Raw genomic sequence first — 23,140 nt, forward strand, 5'->3', positions numbered from 1 at the left:
GATATTGTTCTATGTACAATCCTTGTTTTATTGATTGCATGTAATATTCTAATTTTTTGAGATTGTGGATTTGGGGTTTTCATGAGCTGTAAGCCATAATCATCACAATTATGACAAATCATGGGTTGAAATATCTTGCTTTGCATGTAATGAGTTTATCTCATATATTAGTTTCACTTTTTAAGTTGCATTACTAAAATAAATGAACTTTTGCACGATATTCTAATTTTTCGAGTTTCACCTCTAGGTGTGAACCTAGACTAAAGGAGTGAACATAGTCACCCGGGGACAGGATGTGTGTTATTCACATGATTACCTGGTGGAAACAAAAAAAAAAAAGCCTGAATTAAAAAAAAAAAAAAAAAGTGAATATAACCACCACATCTAAGGACTGGTAAACTGCACTGTATGTACTTTTTGGTTTGGGATTTAGATACACCTTGGAATCTGCCTTCAGGCCTCAGTATGAAATATCCATGTGCCACATATGACAAAAAAGCACCAATTAATATTTTCAACAATAGTTTCCTAGCTAGTACTTCATGGTTATGGCTAAAATTTGTATCGGTATATGTGGATTATTGTAATTCCATCTTTCCTCATACTATTTGTTTTGCAGCTTCATTTGTCTGATTTTAAACTCCTACTCGCTGCTGTTATGGGCTAGTTAGTGTTTATAATAATCCTCTTTTAGCATAGCTGAAAAGTAGTCATCCTAATGATGGGAGGAGACAAAGAGTTCCACCTGCTGGCTGGATAGAAAGAATATATTAATATGCTATATTTCATATTTGCCTATTATTTTTTTTTAATTTTATGTTTTAGATCCTGACCATAACAAATGAAAGAAAGCGTGTAGAAAACCACACTATTTTCCTATTAAAATTGTTTTTTTTTTTCTTTTTTACAATGTGATATGCCAACATGCTGCTGAAAGAGTGTGTTGGTGGATCATATGCTCAAAAGGATTACACAAGCTTGCAAGCATCAAGGTTTACTGCAAAAAAAGCTATTCAAATACCACGCTATGCACATAGCTGGATCATCAAGCTGGTAATTAGGTAATGGCAAGCCTCAGGACAATTCTCAGGGTGGACAAACTGCCCTTTTAATTTTCAATTAAATCAACCAGCTTCCAAAGAGACGTGTGTTGGATGGACTTTCTCCTGCTATACTGGAACCTAATATTTTCATTCACTTGTCTGAGACATGACCACATGATGCCTTCAATTGTACCTACGAAAGAGGTAAAAAATTATTCTATTATTCTGGTAAACTATTTATAAGATACAGTTACTGAATCTGTTATTTGTGTTTGCTGTTTGTTTGGAAATATTGCATGCAATAGCAAAAGAGTCAATTTATCACAGTAAAATATCAAATTCATGGAAAATATTCAGTAAATACCACATAAAAACCTGAAAGAACTCATTAAAGATAATTAACTGAAAGAAAAACTCATTTGTTATTTATCTCATGGTGTCGATATTTTAGGAATGTATAAAATAACTATGAGGACAACTCTACACTGGCCAGTAAGATAAGGAATACAGTGTATCATTGTGCAAATGTAAGGCTAGGTTTACATAAATGTGGATGCAGGACTGCATGTAAATCACATGCATTCCTGCAGCCAAACCACACTGCTATTTAGCAGACGTGGGGTTGCCCGCATCTGAAAACCAAAAGCTCCATGTGATTTCCATGCAGCTGTGATTTTTAAAAGGTGCAGTGACCTTATTACTGCATTTCCGGCAGGTACAATATCACATTCAAATGAATGGGCCACTGTGCCTGCACAAATGAAAGGAGCATCAATTGCATATGTGTGAATGTAGCCTAATACAGTATCCTAAACTCAGGAAAGTAAATAATCTGTATCATTGCAACACATAAAAATTGTTCTGTGAATGAAAGCACACTAGAATGTTTTCAAAATATTTCTGTGTGCATTCATTTACAGAACAATCTTCTTCTGGTGCAGTGTTAGCCTGTGAAAAATGCTAAATTTAAAGTGGAAGTCCGGTCTTAAGCTATCTCTTCTTAAACTTGCTCCCACCCTCATTTAAAGACCTACTTACCTATTCCCTGGCCGGTTCGGTTACATGCGTTGGCTTCAGGGTAGAGGAGACGCAGCAGACAACAGATGCCCCATAGTAAGCCTATGGGTGGCATCACTGCTCAGGCACTGTTGTCGCTGGAGAGATAATGTGATCGGACCAGAGCACCCAGGGAATAGGTAAGAATGGAGATGGGAGCAGGTTTAAGATTAAACAAATCTAGACCAATTTCTGCTTTAAATGCTATATACTGAAAAACATTAATATTTAATTAATTTGGTAACACGTGTTTTTGTATTGAATTGATCACTTTTGAGATAAACACTGCATGAGTTATTTTAAGGCAAAAATTAATGCAGTATTTATATCCTAGTGAAATGACCCTTGTGACTCCAATGTTTCTGTAAAGTGCATGAAAACTGCTTATTGAAGCAATATTTTCATATTGCTTCAATAAGCAGTTTTTCTATGAGCTTTTCAGAAATATCCTTCCTCTCAGAACTTGGGGTATTTACAGGTTGCATTGTAGCATGTTAGTTTTCTGTTAAAAACATGATAATAATGTAGTACCCTCTTAGATAGGTGTTAGGAGTAGATAGATTTAGTTCTGGCTCAGTGGTTTTTAGGTACATTTAGCTTGTCTCACTCTAGCGCCCCCTAGTGTGTAGTTAGAGGCTTGCTAGAAATCTGGGTGTGAATGAGAGGGTTTACTTCAGGTCAAGCTGGAGGGCTCTACAAGTCAGTCCGCTGGTGCCTGTCTTTGTTCTAGAAGCTTGGAGAAAGTTCTAGTAGCCAGTAGGTGGGGGCCAGAAGGAGCTGTTGTGCATATTCATGAGGGTCTGACCAAACCCAAGCAGGAGGCCTGGCGATGTGGCAGATAGACCCATAAATATGAGAAAGTCTGGCCAGCAAGGAAGTCGGGTGGAAGATAGAGAACTGAGGAGTGCTGTTGTTAGCCTGGGAGGGAAACCCAAAGGAGGGGAGCTCTGCCTCAAGGCTAGAGATCGGAAGGAAGCTGCAGAAGGAGGTCCACTGCTTTATAGTCCACCCACTAAGGACAGCCTGTTAGCTTGTAAGGGAACCAGCCCAGCAAAAGCCTGAAAGCAGTTCATCCAAAGCTGCAGGACACAAGGACAATGTGATTACCTCTACACCCCTGGAGCCTACAGGAGAGAGGGCTGCTAGGTGCTATTCTTAAAGTGTTACTAAACCAAGGACCCTGCATTCATTCTCTCTGATCTCCCACAGTACACAGAACATGGAAATGCAAATATTTTAGTAAATATAAACTTCTAAATACCTTTTCTCATCAGCAGTTAGAGCAGTTTTGTGACTTCAGCAGAGCACTGGGTAAAGTTTGTAGGAGGAGTTTTCTTTCTGCTCTAGGATGATGTGAAACCCTTGACTCTCTGTCTGAACAGTGCTGATTGGCCCTTTGCTAATCACATGCAGTCTCCCAAGAAAAAAAAAAACCTCTCTGGCAATACACACCAAACTGAGCATGTGCATGTGACTGCAGATTCAGTCTGTATTAGGTGGTCATTGCAACAAGAGGAGGGGCAGAGAAGAAAGGATCAAACAGCCTTTTTACACAATACAGAGGATTAACCCCTTAGGTTCCACAGTGAGTATAACAAGCATGCTTTACTGCATATACAGACTCATTTTACTGTTGAAGGTTTAGTAACACCTTAACCAGTTCTCCCTGGGACAGTGCTGCAAGCCTGTTTTCACGATCTTTTGCTTCAGGATGTTCTTCAAAAGACAGCCAGGTGGATGGGTAGTTCTGGCTGGGGTCTGAAGAGGTTCATTTAGAGGGGACCAAAATCAAGTTGGGCGTCCCATATACCCCTAGACACTATCCAAGTTGCTTATCCCCAAATAAAACAACAAAAATGAGCCCATGGACTGGTTACTGACTCCGAATGCAGGTAGAAAATGCATGTTGCCTGGCTATGCAGGACGTAAGGGGCATGCAAAACCAGCAGCTCTATAGGGGGTACCTCTACATCACTGTAATCAGTGTGGCTGCAATTCTGGGTTAGGCAAATTTAGTTTTAGCTCACTGTAGGCAGTGCAGCTGCATGTGACTGTTTAGGGTTTACTCTGTGCCTCACAGGCTGGGTTTAATTGCTCTCATTGTATCTCCAGAGCCACCTGGATAGTTCTGGAACATAGTCATAGAATAATGTAAAGAGCCAACATGAATATTTATAGAGTCCCAGGCAATCTTTGTGGGCCCTGCACAAGTGGCTGCTGGGAAATGGGTATAAATAGTCTGAGATTTCGAGTCTTCATGTCTTGTCCTGGAGAGGAGTCCAGCCTAAAGGGCCTGCTGCCCTCTAGGCAGTCCTGCCATGTGCTTGCTGTTTGTGAAGCCTCAGCTGGGCTAGCTGAGAGGTTTGCAAGCTGACTAAGGGACAGTCTCCTGTTGGATCTGGTTTGGGATCACTGGTAGAGGAATCTGGAGGACATTGGAAGGAGGCATCCATTGGTCTAAAGACATATGAGAATACGGACTGTATGAGTGCAGGAAAAGGGGATACCAGCTGCTATCCTGAAGAGCTTAGTCCATATTGTTCTGTGTGAAAGGGACGCTGCTCAAGTTGCTTAAAGACAGAAATTTCTGCCTTTGTCTGCTTCAACTAGAGAAGAAAGGTCCATTACTGGCCCCTTCAAGGACGGTGCTTAAAGTGCTGCAGAAGAAAGTTAGTGTCCTTCTCTTGTACATAGTTCTTTTTGGAGCTTCCCACTCATCCTTAATTTCTATCCAAGAGTTCCCTAAAAAAAAAAAAACACCAAAAAGAACACCACTGTACTGTTTACTGAGCCAAAGAGTGACTGTGTTCATGTGTGATTGTGTTCATGTGCCTGGCAGTGTGGCAAAACTATGGGAAAACACCTAAGGAACCTATCTAGCTGCTGGCTCCTATGGGTGGTAACACTACATTTAATAAGCACATTCTGAATAAATATCCTGTGAACTTGGTTTTACCCATCATTAAATGAAATGTATACATTGTGTACTGTATGTGTTTTTAATATAATGAAACATTATTCTCTTTTTTACCCTGATATAATTAATTTATGCAATTTTATCGCTAATGGCTGATAACTAAAAAGAAAATTACTAGTGCTACCAGTCTTTTAGTGTTTTTAGGAAGGAAGTAAAACTATTATCTTGTAGAACTGATAAAATACAATTCAAATTATACATGAAATTTACAATGATAACAAATTCCTAGGATGAATTATATACTTTTCTTTTTATGAATTTTCAACTTTTTACAGTTTCTGAAGTGATTTCACACCAAGCTGGTCTATTACGATGCGTTTAATGCACACATCAATGCACATGTTGGCAAGGCAACCCCATTCATTTAAATTTGCTCCCAGTGCACCACAGCAGACTAAAAACCAGACACGCACTAGTTTGGGAATGCACTGCAAGTGCATTGGGGTGGCAAATAAAAATAAGCTGTACTGCAACAAACAAATATCCAAATACTGCAAACCATCAGAGTGACTAAGCTGTAAGTGAATGTCACATTTTAACCTGTAGGACACAGGAACAACTTGTGAAACTACCAGTGAACACAAACAGTTGTCAAAGTTTATCCTTTCCCAGTAGCGTCAGAGCTTAAATTCCATTTTTATAATACTTAAAATGTAAAACAATAATATAGATTCTTAAATGCAGCTAGTTAATGCTACTTTCACTATGTTTTAGCCCAGATGCAGGCTTTTTTTATCTTTATCATGTCACTTAAATTGAATCGTTTAGAGCCCATTCACACCATAGGTCTTGGGGGTTGCTGGTTAGCTTTGCCCAAAGTGTTCCCAAAGCCTAGACAAAGCAACTTACCTAATGTCCTGTTTCAATTAACACTAATGCACTGCATTGGAGTGTGCTAAAAAAGTAGGATATTTTGCATTTTTACTAGACCACATCGCAATAAGCTGTGCTGTATAAAATTGAATGTACAATAATTTTGTGACATTTCAATAAAGTTAAAAAATAAAGAAACTAAAAACACTGAAAATACATTGTAACAACTCATAGCACCTCTCTACCCAGCCTAGAGCAGCAGGTGTGTGCTTTATAGAGCATACCACTCACCAGCTGGTGTTAATGGGCCCTGAATCTCAATAGACCTATGCGGTTTGTTTAGTTCCGAAATGAAATTTGGAAGAAATGTTCATTATTCGGATGTATCCAAAATTCTGAATTACAGTGGTAACAAATTTATACAAATTCAAAATAATAAAATTACATTTTATTCCAAAATTCAAATCAAATTCAAATTCAGAAACAAATTTTAAATATAAATATATTGTTAACTATTGCTGATTTCCTTCAAATTCGAATTTCAAAAAGAATTCAATCGAATAGAATTAAACAGAATAGAATATATAATAGAATTTACAATAAAAGAATAGAATATAAAATAAAGGAACAGAATAGAAATATAAAAGAATAGAATAAAATAGAATAGTAAAAAAGGAATAGAATAGAAAAGAATGGAATAGAAATAATAGAATAAAATAGAATTTAACCATCTACAGAAATTAGAATTTTTAATAGAGTGGAACCAGGTATTCTTCACAATGAATTCGGATCGATTTGATATTTTTAATTCATTTTCGATTGTAATACTTCAAATCCATTGGGAAAATTCAAATCCAGTCAAAAATGATTAAATTAAACTAATTTTGAAACAAATGCAACAAAACAAAATTAGTAACGAATTGATACGGAAAAAAACACATTTTTTGGTTCTGCACTTGTTTAAATCTCACTTTAGTAAAGCAAGCGCCATATTTTCTGGGCGGTTAATTCACATTGGTGTTCTTTGCTTTACCTCAGTTTGTGCTTTACGGAAGTAGGACCAAGTTTACGTAAAAAAAACTTCTGCTGAGAAGATTACTTAGGCTTCTATTGGCCTCTCCTTCTGCAAATGTTAGTTACCAGGATGTCATGCTGATCAAAATATAAAAATGAAGGAACACTATCATTGTTTAAACATTACAAAGAATATAACAGAATATGCAAAAAGGAAATAAAGGCCGCAAAAATTGAAAACAAACAACAGATTACAAAAGATAGCAGGACCAACCCCCAAAAATTCTTCAATCATATTAATAGTAAAAAGGTCCAGTCTGAGCATGTAGGCCCTTTACAAAATAATCTAGAGTGGGTGACTGGGGACGAAGAGAAGGCAAATTTAATGAATACCTTCTTCAGCTATATGTATACAAAGGAGCATGGGGCAGCTCTTGTCCAATTAATATGATCCAGAAATATTTAGACAGAATAAGGCTACGTTCACACTAGCGTTGTGTGCAGACGGCAGAGAGGCGTTTGGGAAGCGTTTTTACCGCTTCCCAAATTCCTCTGCCAATTCTGCACATTGCAGCACATGGTGCTGTTCTAACGGGAGCATTTGCGTCGCGTCGCAGCAAAACGGACGCCTCTGGTCGAGTCAGGAGGCGTTGAAGCCTCCTATTCTAGTCTATGTTGCCGCTCCGCAAATGCCCGGCCAGCGTTTGCGGAGTGGTAACACCATTCAAACTGCATTATAGGCGTTTGTGGGGCGTTTTTAACGCTCGGCAAACGCCTAGCAACCGCTGTTAAACCGCGCATGCGGCGTTTGCGGAGCGTTTGCCGAGCGTTAAAAAACTCTTCGCAAACAACGGACCAACGCTTGCCAAACGCTATAGGGGCATTTGCAAGCGTTGGTAAAACAGCCAAGTGTGAACGAGCCCTAAAGGTAAATAAAGCACCTGGACCAGATGGAATACACTTATGGGTCCTTAAAGAATTGAGTGCTGTCATTTCAAAGCCATTGTTTCTAATTTTTAAGGACTCATTAATGAATGGTACGGTACCACCGATTGGCATAAGGCCAATGTGGTCCCTATATTTAAAAAGGGGGTCAAAATCTTTACCAAGTAATTACCTTATTTTTCGCTCCAAAAGGCGCACCTGACCATAAGACGCTTTAGAGGAGGAAAACAAGAAAAAAATATTCTGAACCAATGGACAGCAGACATAGTACAGGAGATGACCAGAGACTGCAGACATGACATAGACTGACCAGAGACTGCAGACATGACATAGTACAGGAGATGACTAGAGACTACAGACACAGTACAGGGGATGACCAAGAACTGCGGACACGGTACAGGGGATGACCAAGAACTGCGGACACGGTACAGAGGATGACCAGAGACTGAGGACACGGTACAGGGGATGACCAGAGACTGCGGACACGGTACAGGGGATGACCAGAGACTGCGGACACGGTACAGGGGATGACCAAGAACTGCGGACACGGTACAGGGGATGACCAAGAACTGCGGACACGGTACAGGGGATGACCAAGAACTGTGGACACGGTACAGGGGATGACCAAGAACTGCGGACACGGTACAGGGGATGACCAGAGACTGTGGACATGGTACAGAACATGACCAGAGACTGCAGATACAAGCGCCAAGGAGAGAAGAGGGTGAGGACACCGCTGGACCGAGGAACAGGTAGGACCGCTGGAGGTCTGCAGATTCTGCTGCACAGAAGAGGTGAGCGGCCAGCCTGGTATTTTTGGGGGGAAAAAAGTATGTCTTATGGAGCGCAAAATACAGTATAGATCTGTTAGTTTAACTTCTATAGTTGGGAAGATACTGGAGAGTTTAAAAGATCACATAGATGAGTTCTTGCTGGAAAAAAATATTTTAAGCAACAGAGCATGGATTCATGAAAGGCATAAGTTGTCAAACAAATCTGATTTCTTTTTATGAGGAGGTGAGCAAAACCTTGGACAGAGAGATGGCGGTGGACGTGGTATACTTGGATTTTGCAAAAGCGTTTGACACAGTTCCCCACACACGGTTAATGTGTAAGGTAAAGTCTACGGGCTTCGAAAAATCTCTATGTAAATGGATAGAAAACGGGCTAAAAGGTCGTATTCAGAGAGTAGTGGTTAATGATTCATACTCTGAATGGTCTAGGGTTGTCAGTGGTGTACCCCAAGGTTCAGTGTTGGGACCCTTACATTTTAATACATTTATAAATAATATAGGGTCTGGGATTAAAAATCCCATTTCAGTCTTTGCAGATGACACCAAGCTGTGCAGCGGAATAGTCCTTACAGGATGTCTTCAACTTACAAGCCGACCTCAATAAATGTAAGGTTATGCACTTGGGGGCTAAGAATATGCATGCTTCAAACATACTAAGGGGGGGTACAACTGGGGGAATCAATGGTGAAGAAGGCTCTGGGAGTTCTGGTAGATTGCAAGCTTAATAATGGCATGCAATGCCAAGCTGCGGTTACTAAAGCGAGCAAAATCCTCTCTTGTATTAAGAGGTATAGACTCCAGAGAGAGAGAGATCATATTACCTGTCAGGAATGGTCTTATCTCTGGGAGTGCTGGGGCTTACCTGCCTTGTGGGCTGCAGTACCAGTGCTGGCCAGCGGGTGCTCTCAGCAGCCAGTGTCTCACACCTGCAATCAGGCCATCACCTGAGGCTAATTGTAGGAGGTGTATTTAAGCAGGACCAGGCCTGCAGTCAGTGCCTTGGTGTATTGCGCCCTTTAGTCTGATCCTGTAGCCTGCCTGCTTGACTCTCTGCTTTGATCCTGACTCTGCACGAATTCTGCCTATACGGACATCAGCTACTCCTGACCACTCTCCTGCCTGCTCCTTGTACCTCGTCTGCCCATTAGCTACCGACCCGGCCTGCCTGACTACGTTTGGTGTTGTACATATTGTTATCTGTTGGAGGTTTGGTTTTGTTTGCACTGTGTTTATGTTTAGCCTTGCACTGCGTTTATGTATTGTTTAGCCTTTAATAAATTGTATTGTTTTATACTATACCTGAAGTCTGCATTTCCCTGTGTCGGTCCACACATCTCTGGTCATACACGGATCCCTGACATTACACCAAGGCCATTCCTGACCAGAAGTGGCTGCACAGGGAAGCCATCTGGGCTTGTTGTGAAGGATGCATCCTGAGGAGGTTGTGTACTTGTTTCTGCTAGTCTTAGATGACAGAGATTATGCCTATCAGACTCTGGAGTATGCCAGGGATCAGCTGCTAGAGCGCATACGGGTTGCTCATTCCTTAGTAGATCAGGGCATGGAGTTCTCTGAGGTGCAACCATTGATTCAGGCTTGTGCGGAGTTGGCTTCATCTAGTACCCCTGAAAGCAGGGATCACTTTTTGCCGCCATTTAGTGCAGACCAAGTAGAGTCACTGGTATGGTTATTGGAGGATGATCCGGATTGCTTCTTGGAGTATTATTCAGCATGTTCACAACATGTGCTAGTGGATTGTATAAACGCAGTGCAGTCCTTGGTCAGACAGGCTTTGTGTAAGCGGAGCTTTGTTCAACCAGTACTACAGACATGTCAGATTTGTTACACCCAGCCTCAGTCAGCTTGCAACAACCCAGTCCTGCTTCTAATCATTCCTCTGCTCAAAGCTCTCTTCCTCCATTTCCCACAGCACCCCCAGTGACAGCCCAGTATACCCTGCTATCAACCACATGCCAGTCCCCTGTTCCCAGTCGCTGCACCTATCCTACCTTTAACCCTGTAAAGAAGTCATCTGTAGAAGCTGCTCCCTCCGTTTACAGCCCTGCATTTGCTCCAGTAACTAAACCCAAGAAGAAGCGAAAATTTTTTCCAACCAGTACCATCCTGCCAGTATCCAAACCGGTCAGCCTGCTGTCTGAGAACCCGCCTTCCGTTGTCCAGCCTGGTGCCCCGGTGCCCGCTGTTCAGCCTGATTCCCAGATGCCTGATGACCCAGTGTACGCTACCCAGCCTGATGATCCTACCCGGCCTGATTACCCGATCCAGCCTGGCGCCCTGGCGCCCGCGGTCCAGCCTGGCGCCCCGGCGCCCACTGTCTTGTCTGATGACTCGGCACCCACTGTCCTGTCTGGCTCGGTGCCCGCTGTCGTGCCAGATGGCCCAGTGCCCGCTGCCTCACCTGATGGCCCGGTGCCCGCTGCTCTGCCTGATGACCCGGTGCCCGTTGTTCAGCATGATGCCCGGATGCCTGATGACCCAGTGTACGCTACCCAGCCTGATGATCCTACCTGGCGTGATGACCCGATCCAGCCTGATGCCCCGGTGTCCGTGGTCCAGCCTGGCGCCCCGGCGCCCACTGTCCTGTCTGATGACTCAGCGCCCACTGTCCTGTCTGACTCGGGGCCCGCTGGCGTGCCAGATGGCTCGATGCCCACTGTCATGCCAGATGGCTCGGTGCCCGCTTCCCCGCCTGATGGCCCGGTGCCCGCTTCCCCGCCTGATGGCCCGGTGCCCGCTGCTCCGCCTGATGGCCCGGTGCCTTCTGCCCCGCCTGATGGCCCGCTGCCCCGCCTAATGGCCCAGTGCCCGCTGCCCTGCCCGATGTGCCTCTGCTCACTGCCCAGCCCGATGTGCCTCTGCCTGCTGCCCAGCCCGATGTGCCTCTGCCTGCTGCCCAGCCCGATGTGCCTCTGCCTGCTGCCCAGCCTGGCGTGCCTCCGCCTGCTGCCAGCCTGGCGTGCCTCCGCCTGCTGCCAGCCTGGCGTGCCTCCGCCTGCTGCCAGCCTGGCGTACCGGCTCCTGATGCCCAGCCTGCTTCTGGAAATCCTGTGTCCAGCAACCTGCCTTCCTGCGGTCTCCTGCAAAAAGATAGGCCTATCAGCAGGAGACCCAGCCAATCACTTGATTCCGGCAGTGGTATGCCCAGCCAGTTGCCGGACCCAGGCGGTGGAACATTTGGGCCATTACGGACTGTTTGGAGCATCCTGAGGTCGGTCCTTGAGGGGGGGGTACTGTCAGGAATGGTCTTATCTCTGGTAGTGCTGGGGCTTACCTACCTTGTGGGCTGCAGTACCAGGGCTGGCCAGCGGGTGCTCTCAGCAGCCAGTGTCTCACTCCTGCAATCAGGCCATCACCTGAGGCTGATTGCAGGAGGTGTATTTAAGCAGGACCAGGCCTGCAGTCAGTGCCTTGGTGTATTGCTCCCTTGTGCCCTGTATCCTGCCTGCTTGACTCTCTGCTTTGATCCTGACTCTGCACGAACTCTGCCTGTACCGACCTCGGCTACTCCTGACCACTCTCCTGCCTGCTCCTTGTACCTTGTCTGCCCATTAGCTACCGACCCGGCCTGACTACGTTTGGTGTTGTACATATTGTTATCTGTTGGAGGTTTGGTTTTGTTTGCACTGTGTTTATGTTTAGCCTTGCACTGCGTTTATGTATTGTTTAGCCTTTAATAAATTGTATTGTTTTATACTATACCTGAAGTCTGCGTTTCCCTGTGTCGATCCACACATCTCTGGTCATACCCGGATCCCTGACATTACCCCTGTACAAATCATTAGTAAGACCTCATCTGGAATATGCAGTTCAGTTTTGGGCACCAATTCCCATAAAGAACATTGGAGAACTGGAGAAAGTACAGAGTAGGACAGCCAAACTGATAAGAGGCATGGAGAAGCTCAGCTATGAGGAAAGATTAAAGGAACTGAATTTATTCTTTCTTGAAGAGGAGATTAAGGGGGCATATGATCAACATGTATAAATACATCAGTAGTTCATATAGTGAACTTGGTGTAGAATTATTCACCTTGAGGTCATCACAGAGGACAAGGGGGCACTCTTTACGTCTGGAGGAAAAGGAATTTAATCTCCAAACAAGGAAAGGTTTCTTCACAGTAAGAGCTGTGAGAATATGGAATAGACTCTCTCAAGAGTTGGTTCTGGACAGATCAGTGGATTGCTTTAAAAAAGTCCTGGATTCTTTCTTGGATACGCAGAATATAACTGGTTACTAACATTTATAGGTGAGGTTGATCCGGAGAATATCCAATTGCCTCTCGGGGGATCAGGAAGTGTTTTTTTCCCCTGCAAATTGGTTCATGCTTTGCTAGGTTTTTTGCCTACCTCTTTATCAACTGTGGGTGTAGGATTATAACTTTTTTTTTTATGGTTGAACTGGATGGACTTTTGTCTTTTTTTTTCAGCCACACTAACTATGTAACTATGTAATACTCAATACTTTGCGCTTTTGACTGGTAATATGTGTGCAGATATGGCATTCTGACTTCTCTCTGACCTTTTGCTGCATTCTTGTTTCGGGACAGTAATTAAAAAAAGAATAGAAACCAGGGACAGTCAGGCACCTTGTAGGTTAATGCAGTGTGGTGCGGCGGCAGAGAACACACAGAGTCCGGTTGCAATAAACTTGTATTAAGCAGACTGCCAACTTTACAAACACCCTAGCGGGAGGGCGCTGCCTGGGTAAATAACTCATAGTTTACTGCAGTCATGATGTGGCAGAGGAGAGATACTGACAGGGTCTGTCTCAGAGGTGGAAAATGCGACCTGGCCTGTCCAATTCCCAAGCAAGGAGGCTTCTTTTTAGGTCAGCGAGTCCCTAGCCTGTCCCTCCTCGTCTGGAACCTTTTCCTACTGCTAAGTGCTTTCCCTGCCAAGCAGGATCTCTCTCCCTGCATTAGCCACTTGTGAAAAAGTGTGGCAAAACCAAAGTTTAGAGACTTATATAGACCCTACTGACCTAAGATGGCCACCTAGGGTCACATGACTGCAGCATAGCCAACCGGAAAGCTGCTCCATTGACCCAGGAAACCATAGAGAAACTGTTTCCCTTAATTTCTTCTCCAGCTGTGGCACCACTCACATTGAGTGCCACCTATAGTGGAGAACACAGACCACACCTGACTACCAACTATTCAGAAAGAGGCGAGTAGTAGCAGCTTACATATTTCTCATCAGGACTTCCCTAAAAATGTAGTTTGTGCATATCCTGAAAACACTCTAGACTACCTATAATATTTATATTTTGTCATTAATTGTGAAATGTTTTCAGACTCGTCCACTTCTAAAGGGACACAGACACTGCAGCTTTGCTCATTACAACCCTGTGATTGCCCGTAAAGATAATAACTAAGCGATAACTTCTCATTACGTAATCAGTTTTTTAGAAAGAACATGGTAAAAACTAACAGCAATTTCTTCAGAACAGAGAATGGAATAAATGTGCAAAAATTATCACCTCATATACAGTAAATACATACAGTAAATGGTCCAAATAGATAACGTAGAGCAAAGTTATTCAGTGTAAGGTCATTGCAAAGGACAAGGGGGCACTCTTTGCTTCTGTAGAAAAATAAATTTACCCTCAGAGGCATCCCTAGGGTAGGTTTCACCCGGTGCGGTAACACTTGGTGACACCCCCTCTGACGATCCCCACAGAATGGATCGGATCTGCGCATTGAGCATAATGGATCGGACTCCGATCCATTATGCTCAATCCGCAGATCCGATGCATCCTGCGGGGATCGTCGGCTTTCTTTACAACTTACCTTTTCTTGGAGTGGGTCCAGTGTCACCCGTATAGGTTGCATGCCGACGAGGATCGTCGACATGCAACCTATACAGGGTGACACCAGACCCGCTCCAAGAAAAGGTAAGTTGTAAAGCAAGCCGACGGTCCCCGCAAGATGGATCCAATCCATCCTTTACCTTTTTGTGGAGAGGGTCCGGTGTCACCCCGTGCGGCCACTGTCAAACGGTGCGGACTGCACCCCCCGCACCTGCCTCGGGACGCCACTGTTTACCCTCAACCTAAGGAAAGGCTTCTTCGCAGTAATCGCTGTAAATGTGCAATTGATTCCCTCGGGAGCTATATCTAGCCAGCTCAGTTGACTTTTTAACTTATTTATTTTTATAAGCTGGATGTGTTGTTAAATGAACAGAATATACCTAGCTAACGTTATTTATAAGTAATAGCGAAAATATGAAACATGAAGTAGGTGTTCTTTTACAACAGGAGGAATTTTTCATTATAGTTTAATTAATGTCATTGGCAGGGCACAGCCCGCTTTATATCTCATTAAATATATGTTACTTATCACGTGACTCCATATCCTGATGCTTCGGAATATGATGTGAAATCGACTGGGACACCCCCCCCCCCCTGCTGTCCCACCTACCCTGACCCCTTGCTGTTAACCTTTTGCTGTTCTTTTTTTATTATTGTGTTTGTTGGTTTAAAGAATATGTCAGCCCAACATTTCATATTATTGATATGTTTCTTCTGTACCATGTGCTTGTGTGAAAAGTATCCTGTTCTATTTGCATTGCTTCCTTTGTGTGAAATTCCTGTGTTGCTGCCAGTTTCTTTGCTTTCCTCTTACGAACTGACCACACTAGGCATAAGAGCAGTTTTCTGACTGCACTGAGAATTCATCCTGCTTTCCTCCAATGATCAGACTTTTGCTGACACACCATTACCACTGCTGCACAGCCATTCACTGGGAACATCAGTGTTACATAGTTAGTCAGGTTGAAAAAAGACAAAAGTCCGTCCAGTTCAACCATTAAAAAAAAAAAAAAAAAAGTTATAATCCTACACCCACAGTTGATCCAGAGGAAGGCAAAAAAAACCCAGCAAAGCATGATCCAATTTGCTCCTGCAGGGAAAAAAATTCCTTCCTGATCCCCCAAGAGGCGATCGGATATTCCCTGGATCAACTTTATCTATAAATGTTAGTAACCAGTTATATTCTGTGTATCTAGGAAAGAATCCAGGCCTTTTTAAAAGCAATCCACTGATCTGGCCAGAACCAACTCTTGAGGGAGTCTATTCCACATTTTCACAGCTCTTACTGTGAAGAAGCCTTTCCTTGTTTGGAGATTACATTTCTTTTCCTCCAGACATAAAGAGTACCCCCTTGTCCTCTGTGATGACCTCAGGGTGAATAGCTCTACACCAACTTCACTATATGAACCACTGATGTATTTATACATGTTGATCATATCCCCCCTTAATCTCCTCTTCTCAAGAGAGAATACATTCAGTTCCTCTAATATTTCCTCATAGCTCAGTTTGGTTGCCCTTCCCTGTACTTTCTCCAGTTCCCCAATGTTCTTTTTGTGAATTGGTGCCCAAAAAGTGTGCTGCACTAATATTTATATGCAGCTGAGACCAGAGGGTATGTGATCACTTTTATATAAAAAGGGTAAAAAAAAGGTATTTCTTTTTATATCTTTACAGAAATGTTTTCCCTTTCATTTCTATTTTACACTGAATAGGTTGTTTTACAGTGCGAGTTTACAAATATTTTAAGCTTATTCATGATATCCTTTATACTTTTTTTTTTTTTCAAGTCAGGGAAGGTTTCTATATGCTTTCTGGGCTCCTCTTCCCCCCTCTTTCCCTTTCATTCATTTGCTCTCTTTCTGGTTTCCCTAGTTCAACCTTTTTATCCGTATGCTTCTGTTTATATTGGATTGTACTGTGTATGGTCCTTTTTGCCTGATATCCTTTATCAATTGCTTTTTTCCTATATGGTGCACCGCCATCTCTTTCACACTGGGGGTCTATGTCCTGTTCTATGCTGTAGCTCTCTCTTCAGGTAGCATTGTTTATATTGCAAACATTTATGGCAGGTTGTCCATTTCTCTCTACTTTCACAGATGTTCCTACTTGTGTATTGCAATACTGAAATTTAGTTTTGTTCTGTTCCACTAGTGCCATGTGTCTTGCTTTCCAAGCTTTGAGCACCTCCATTTTGGTTTTGCTTTTTCCTCCTTTTTGGTACTTTTTGTTTTTATCCTCGGTAGTTAATCTGCATTGCTATCATTTATAGTAGGAGATATCTACGACTAGTTCTAGTTAATGTTTTGTATTGTTTTCTATTCTTTTTCATGCACTAATTTTAGTGATGTCATCACTGGGGGGTTGGTGGTTGGAGAGGTTGTGGGAATTTATACTTGTGTGTTACTACTGTATTTGTCTTGAGAAAGGCGGGCCACACCCCGTCAAAACATTGACATTCATTAACTATGTTGGAGAACTCCTCCTGCTGTTAGTCCAGCTACTGCCTGCTTCATGTTTTACATGCATTGCACAATGTCGCTAAAAGGGTGTGTGATGACCCGCCTCTACGCTACATATAAGTAATAACATCACAGAGTGTTGATCCAGGAAATAGCCAATTTCTTACAAGATTGTCAAGATCTTTTTTCCCCTATTAGAGGAATTTGGACAATGCTTTGTTAGGGTTTTTTGTCTTCCTCTGGGCAACTGTGGGTACAGAGTTATGTAAATGCAAGTTTGTTAAACCCCTCCGCACCGACGCCTCCCGGCCCTTTAAGGGTTTCAGAAGCCGGAAGGCGGGGTTTAGGGTTATGTGATTGCCGGACACATTTGAAGGCCCTCAAACACCAGGACAAAATGACCACATGTTGGAAAGCAAACACCCCAAATTTCTATGAGGCATAAGTAATCATTTGAACATATCGGGTTTTTTTGCCACATGTTTTTGAAAAATGTAGAAAGAAAATAAAAACATGGTTTTTTTTTTTCTACACAAAGTTGTCAATTTTATAAGATATTTCTAACACAGCATGGGCATACTAAGAGACATACCCCACATACATTCTGATACTCCTCCTCAATATGGCAATATCACATGCGTGAGATGTTTTCACTAGCCACAGAGAGGCCCAAAATCCATGGAGCAACTTCTAGCATTTTGGGGGCATCAATTACACATCCAATTTCTTGACTATCACATTTTTGTAGGCCTACTAGGGACACTGACAGATGTTAACAGTCTACAGAGACACCAACAGATATTGATGGTCCACTAGGGACACCGACAGATGCTGAAGGTCAGATAAGGACACCAACTGATGTTGCGATGGGACACTGGTACAATGTGACAGATGTTGATGGGACACTGGTACCATGATGTATGTTTCTGTGCCCTGGTACACTGTGACTGAACTTTATGAGATGCTGGTACACTGACAGATGTTGATGGTCCACTGGGAACACTGACAGATGTTGATGTAGCAATAGAACACTGATAGATGTTGATGTTGCAATGGGACACAATTGCAAATGTTGATGGGACACTGGTACACTATGACAGATGTTGATGTGACACTGGCCCACTGTGACAGATGTTTTTGTGCACTGGTACACTGTAACAAATGTTGATGGTCCACTAAGGACACTGACAGATGTTGAAAATCCACTAGGAACATTGACAGATGTTTATGTTGCAATGGGACAGATGTTGATTGGGCACTGGTACACTGACAGATGTTGATGGAGCACTAGTATACTGTGACAGAGGTTTTCGTGCAGTGGTACACTGTTGACAGATTGATGGGGACTGGTGCAGATATTGATGTGCACTTGGACAAGGGACAGCTGGTGCTTGGTGCACTGGTGTTGGATGGCTGTACTCTGTGTGATCAGTGTGTAGCTGCACAGTAAAATCATCAGCTACACACAGATCACTGATGGGGTGCAGTGATCCCCTCTCCCCTTCCTCACGGAGCTCTCACTGAGCTCAGAAGGAGAGCAGAGACAGAGGTACATGCCTCTGTTTACATTGTGTGATGGCTGTGATCGGACACAGCCATCACATGATCGGGAGGGCCAATCACAGAACCCATGTCCTGATCTGTGATGCACTGTGTCTGAGTGACACAGCCATCAAAGAATCACACTGTTGTGCGATTCCAGGCTCTGACAGGATGTACAGGTATGTCCTATCAGAACGTCGCTTGTCCCACCCGGTTGTGTATGTATCCAGGTGGGTTACATTTCTATTACTTTGAGATTTACACATGTTCATTGGCAATAGTGCTGCACCATTGTTTTCATATTGTATATAAAATCCTTGCAGTGTATATAGTTTACCCAGACTGGGTTTATTTTTTCTCTTAACAAAACTGAACTGGTTACACTTTAAACCAGATTAAAGCTGAATTCCATTTTTTTTCAATAGAATGTGCATTCTGTTTATGCCAGATTTTTATTTTTTCTGTCTAACTTCATTGTGGAGATTTTTTCCATACTTTTCCAGAAATTGAATTTGGGCAGTAGTTCGATAATTATTGCTGATGTAAAATCGTCTTGCCACGTGCCAATGTCTATCAAGTTTTCATTAAGAATTAGTTGACTATAGATTATATAGCAGCCAAATAAACCCAGACTATGAAATATTTTCATTACTTGCCTGCCTTCAGCTGTCCTTTCCCTCTGTGTCCCCATTGCAGACTGAGATCATGTAGGCCTGCTGTTGTCATCTGCTGAGCATGTTCAGTTCTCTTCTAAGCTGTTCATTTCCACCTTTTTCTTATCTGTGCAGCCCATGTAACTATAGAGTCGCACAGGTTGGTGGAATCATAGTGGTGAAGGACATTCCCCTCCCTCCTCCATATTCTCCTATTGCTAAACACTATTGAAGGAGGAAACAGCAGCCTTAGAGTCTTTGATTGCAAGCCATGAGCCCATTTGGGAGGGCTCAGTCTTAGTTCCACGATATATATAGAAGAGGGCACTCATGGTTTTGTTAGCTCTGAGGAAGAAAGGACCCCCCCCCCCCCTTTGAACTCTGAGAGTCTCCCCTCTTGATGTGACTCGCACTGGTCTTGCACTTCAATGTTTCTTTCAAGATTTTATATGCTTGTTATACTGCTTTGTTTGTCAGTATATATCTCATTTTAAAAAAATCTAATTTTTTTATTGAGGTAATGCGCAAGGTTGGTGCACTTTTTTTTTTTTTGGTTTTTTTGCTTTGATCCATTGGTGTACGAACTTTCTTGGTGGTCTATCCATCCACCCACCTTTGATCTGGATCCTTGAGCTCAGGAGGTGTTGTTTCCGTTTCAATCGTTTTGTGACTTAGCCTACACCATATTAACCTCCCTAGCGGTATGATTATGTCAATATTTCTGTGCTCAAAGCGGTACATTTTTTTGCATGGAAATATGTTGTTTTGTTATTGTAGGCCTGTAATTTTTAGGAATAACTTACTGAAATCTGTCCGAACAAGAGTCTAGTAAACATCCCGAGTATGATAAAATTTGAAACACGAAATCATAAATTATAATATAATTATAAAAAATAATATAGTAATACATTTAATTCAATAATGTAATCAAACCAAAAACACTGAAATTTGAAATATAGCGCCAAGTTCGCACATCACTGAGCTTAGTCGCAAAATCGTTTTCAGTGTCTGATGACTCATTTCCCCAAAAATCATTATCACTCAATTCTGCAAGTGGTTTCTAATTTACTACTACTGTTCTCTGGCTGGTCTAAAATGGCTTTTGACCTAAAGGGATGCTTTTTGGATGCCATGGACTTTTCTCAGTTTCCAGGCAGAAAGAACAGTAAAAGTGAAGGCAGGGCACAGGACAAAGCACTAGGGACAAAATGTATGTGAAATGCTTTGATACAGTAATGTTATACTAGGTGATTTTAGTGTATTGAGTGAATATCACTTTTAAAATTTTTGAATTTCCCGCCGGTTCCGTCCCCCTTACGTCCAGTACATGCTGGCGCTCGCAGGGAATGGAACCCGGAAGACGGATGCCGGTATCGGCCAGAGGAGATGGCCAGGGATGCTGCAGGGGGGACATCGCGGGAGCGCAGGACAAGGTAAGTGAAACAGGGATCCCGGAGTAACGCTGCAGGGTATTCCCGAGTGTAGCTCGAGGTTACCACTTCTGGTACTGAAAGTTTACCCCGAGCTACACTCAGGAATACCGCCAGGAAGGTTAATGCACAAATATAGACATTTGATGGTCCATAAAGATTTCTTGGGATATGTAAAACAGTTTCTTGATATTTTATAATTTAATTTGAATTGCTCTTCCGCAACAGTTTTTTTTTTAGTCATGTGACTGGTCCTGCACTAATCAGGGCTGTGCAGACAAAGACTCGTACTGTAGAGAGCATACATCAACCGAGTAATAGAAGCCCCCTCAGGATCTTTCCCTGCAAATGACAAAGAACAGGAAGGTATCATGTAACCACCCAACAGAGCTGTAGGAATAAGGTACTTACAGGATAAAAAAAAAATACAGTGATATTATTTGCAGTATATGATTTAAGTGAATTAATTCTGTTTAGTATCATTTTAGGAGACCGCCAATGACATAGCAGTGTAAATTAGTGCAGCAGCAGCAGCAAAGTATTGAACAGGCTAGCCCCAAATTTACTTGAGAAAATCAGCTCAAGCTATGTCTTTACTACAAGCATTTAAATACTGGAGAATATAAACCAGTGTAAAATTAGACAGTAGCAGGACAGTTTTAATCAGTGATAATAGGTCAAAATGTACTTGAGACAAAGAGTACAGGCAGGTGTTTTAAGAAATAAGGGACAGTAGATGATACAGCAGTGTAAAATAGGCCAGCAGCAGGGCAAATTTATTGAAGGAGAATGGGATGTAATAAACCAGAGAAAACGGACACAGACATGTGTTTTGTTAGGGCCAATATCACCATCAGATGGTCTTGGGCTGCATGAGTGTTTCCGGCACTAGGGAGCTAGAGTTGATTGAGGGAACCATGAATGCCAACATGTACTGTAACATACTGAAGCAGAGCATGATTCCCTCCCTTCTGGGGATGGGCCGCAGGGCAGTATTCCAATATGATAATGACCCCAAACACAGCTCCAAGTTGACTACTGCCTTGCTAAAGAAGCTGAGGGTAAAGGTGATGGACTGGCCAAGCATGTCTCCAGACCTAAACCCTATTGAGCATCTGTGGGGCATCCTCAAACGGAAGGTGCAGGAGTGCAAGGTCTCTAACATCCACCAGCTTCGTGATGTCATCATCGAGGAGTGGAAGAGGACTCTAGTGGCAACCTGTGAAGCTCTGGTGAACTCCATGCCCAAGAGGGTTAAGGCAGTACTGGAAAATAATGGTGGCCACACAAAATATTGACACTTTGGGCCCAATTTGGACATTTTCATTTGGAGTTATTTTGAGGGGACAGCAAATTTTACACTGTTATACAAGCTGTACACTCACTACTTTACATCGTAGCAAAGTGTCATTTCTTCAGTGTTGTCCCATGAAAAGATATAATAAAATATTTACAAAAATGTGAGGAGTGTACTGTGAGATACTGTAATATCTCTCCCCAAAAGTATAGGCCATATTGCCTCAGTAGCATCATAGAAATAAAGAAGGAGCCTTGCTTCACTTTGTCTACTGAATTTCTTAGTAACATTCACATGTCCAAAATGCTGTATGTCTCAGTACTAACAGCACGGTTCCATACATAAATCAAGCAACTAAGATCACATTTGCCGTTCAATCCCAACCTTAGGGCTTTTCTTTTCACTGCTTCTCCCATAGTGGAAAGGGGTTTGACTGTCATTCTGAACTACTCTTGTCCTCTTTTTCACTCCGCCATCCACTTCCCAAGGATGGATCCACATAGTCTGTGAAAATAGACACCTACATCCTGTTACAGGCAGGTGTTTTATTACAAGAACTAACAGGCAGGTGTTTTACTACAAGAACTAAGAGACCACAGATATGGTGTCAAATTGACCAGCAGCAGGACAATTTATTGAGCAAGGCTAGACCCAAATTTACTAGGCACAGAGAACATAGGCTGGAGTGTACTACAAGAATACTGCAGGAGGATACAACAGTGTAACTTTGGTCAGTAGCAGAACAGTTTTACCAAGGATACTAAGTCTAACTAATGTTTACTTAAATTATATGTAAACTCTCATAAATCTCAACTTTTAAAACCAATTCAGTTTAACCACTTGCTGAACACCTGCCCGCAATGTACTGCAGACGGGTGGCCCGCTCAGGCAAAGCGACGTACCCCCTGCTGGAACCCACTGTAATTGTACACAGTGGGAGCCTGTCACCAATTCCCAGAGAATGGTTCACAGCAGAGACATGCTAATCAGCTGTGTATAATCACAACCCAGAGCTCTGTGTTGACAATCAATCCAGAGCTCTGTACAGAGGAAACAATCTCTGTTTCTCCTCCCTGCAAAGCAGGGAGGAGAAACTAAGAACTCTATTAGTAAAACCAGTACACTTTACACATATTACATACAGTTAAGCCCATGTTTAACCCCTTGATCACCCTAGATGTTAACCCCTTCCCAGCCAGTGTCATTAGTACATGGACAGTGTATAGTTTTATAGCTGGTCACTGAATTAACGTCACTAGTGATGTCAGTGGCAGTTAGTTCCCACCAGTG

At 42.6% G+C, this 23,140-nt stretch overlaps 1 protein-coding gene across 1 annotated transcript in view; it reads left to right on the top strand.

Moving 5' to 3' along the window:
• The first annotated feature begins 1,013 nt into the window (after positions 1-1,013).
• LOC149440825 (uncharacterized) overlaps positions 1,014-23,140 on the top strand; it is a 78,149-nt gene continuing 56,022 nt past the window's right edge. The window contains exon 1 of the mRNA XM_089658049.1: positions 1,014-1,247. The gene's annotated coding sequence lies outside the window, so the exon portion shown is untranslated. The remainder of the gene's footprint in view (positions 1,248-23,140) is intronic.

The sequence above is a fragment of the Staurois parvus genome, unplaced genomic scaffold (genome assembly GCF_062004578.1).
Source record: "Staurois parvus isolate SC_StPar_1 unplaced genomic scaffold, SC_StPar_1.0 ptg001051l, whole genome shotgun sequence".
Taxonomy (NCBI): domain Eukaryota; kingdom Metazoa; phylum Chordata; class Amphibia; order Anura; family Ranidae; genus Staurois; species Staurois parvus.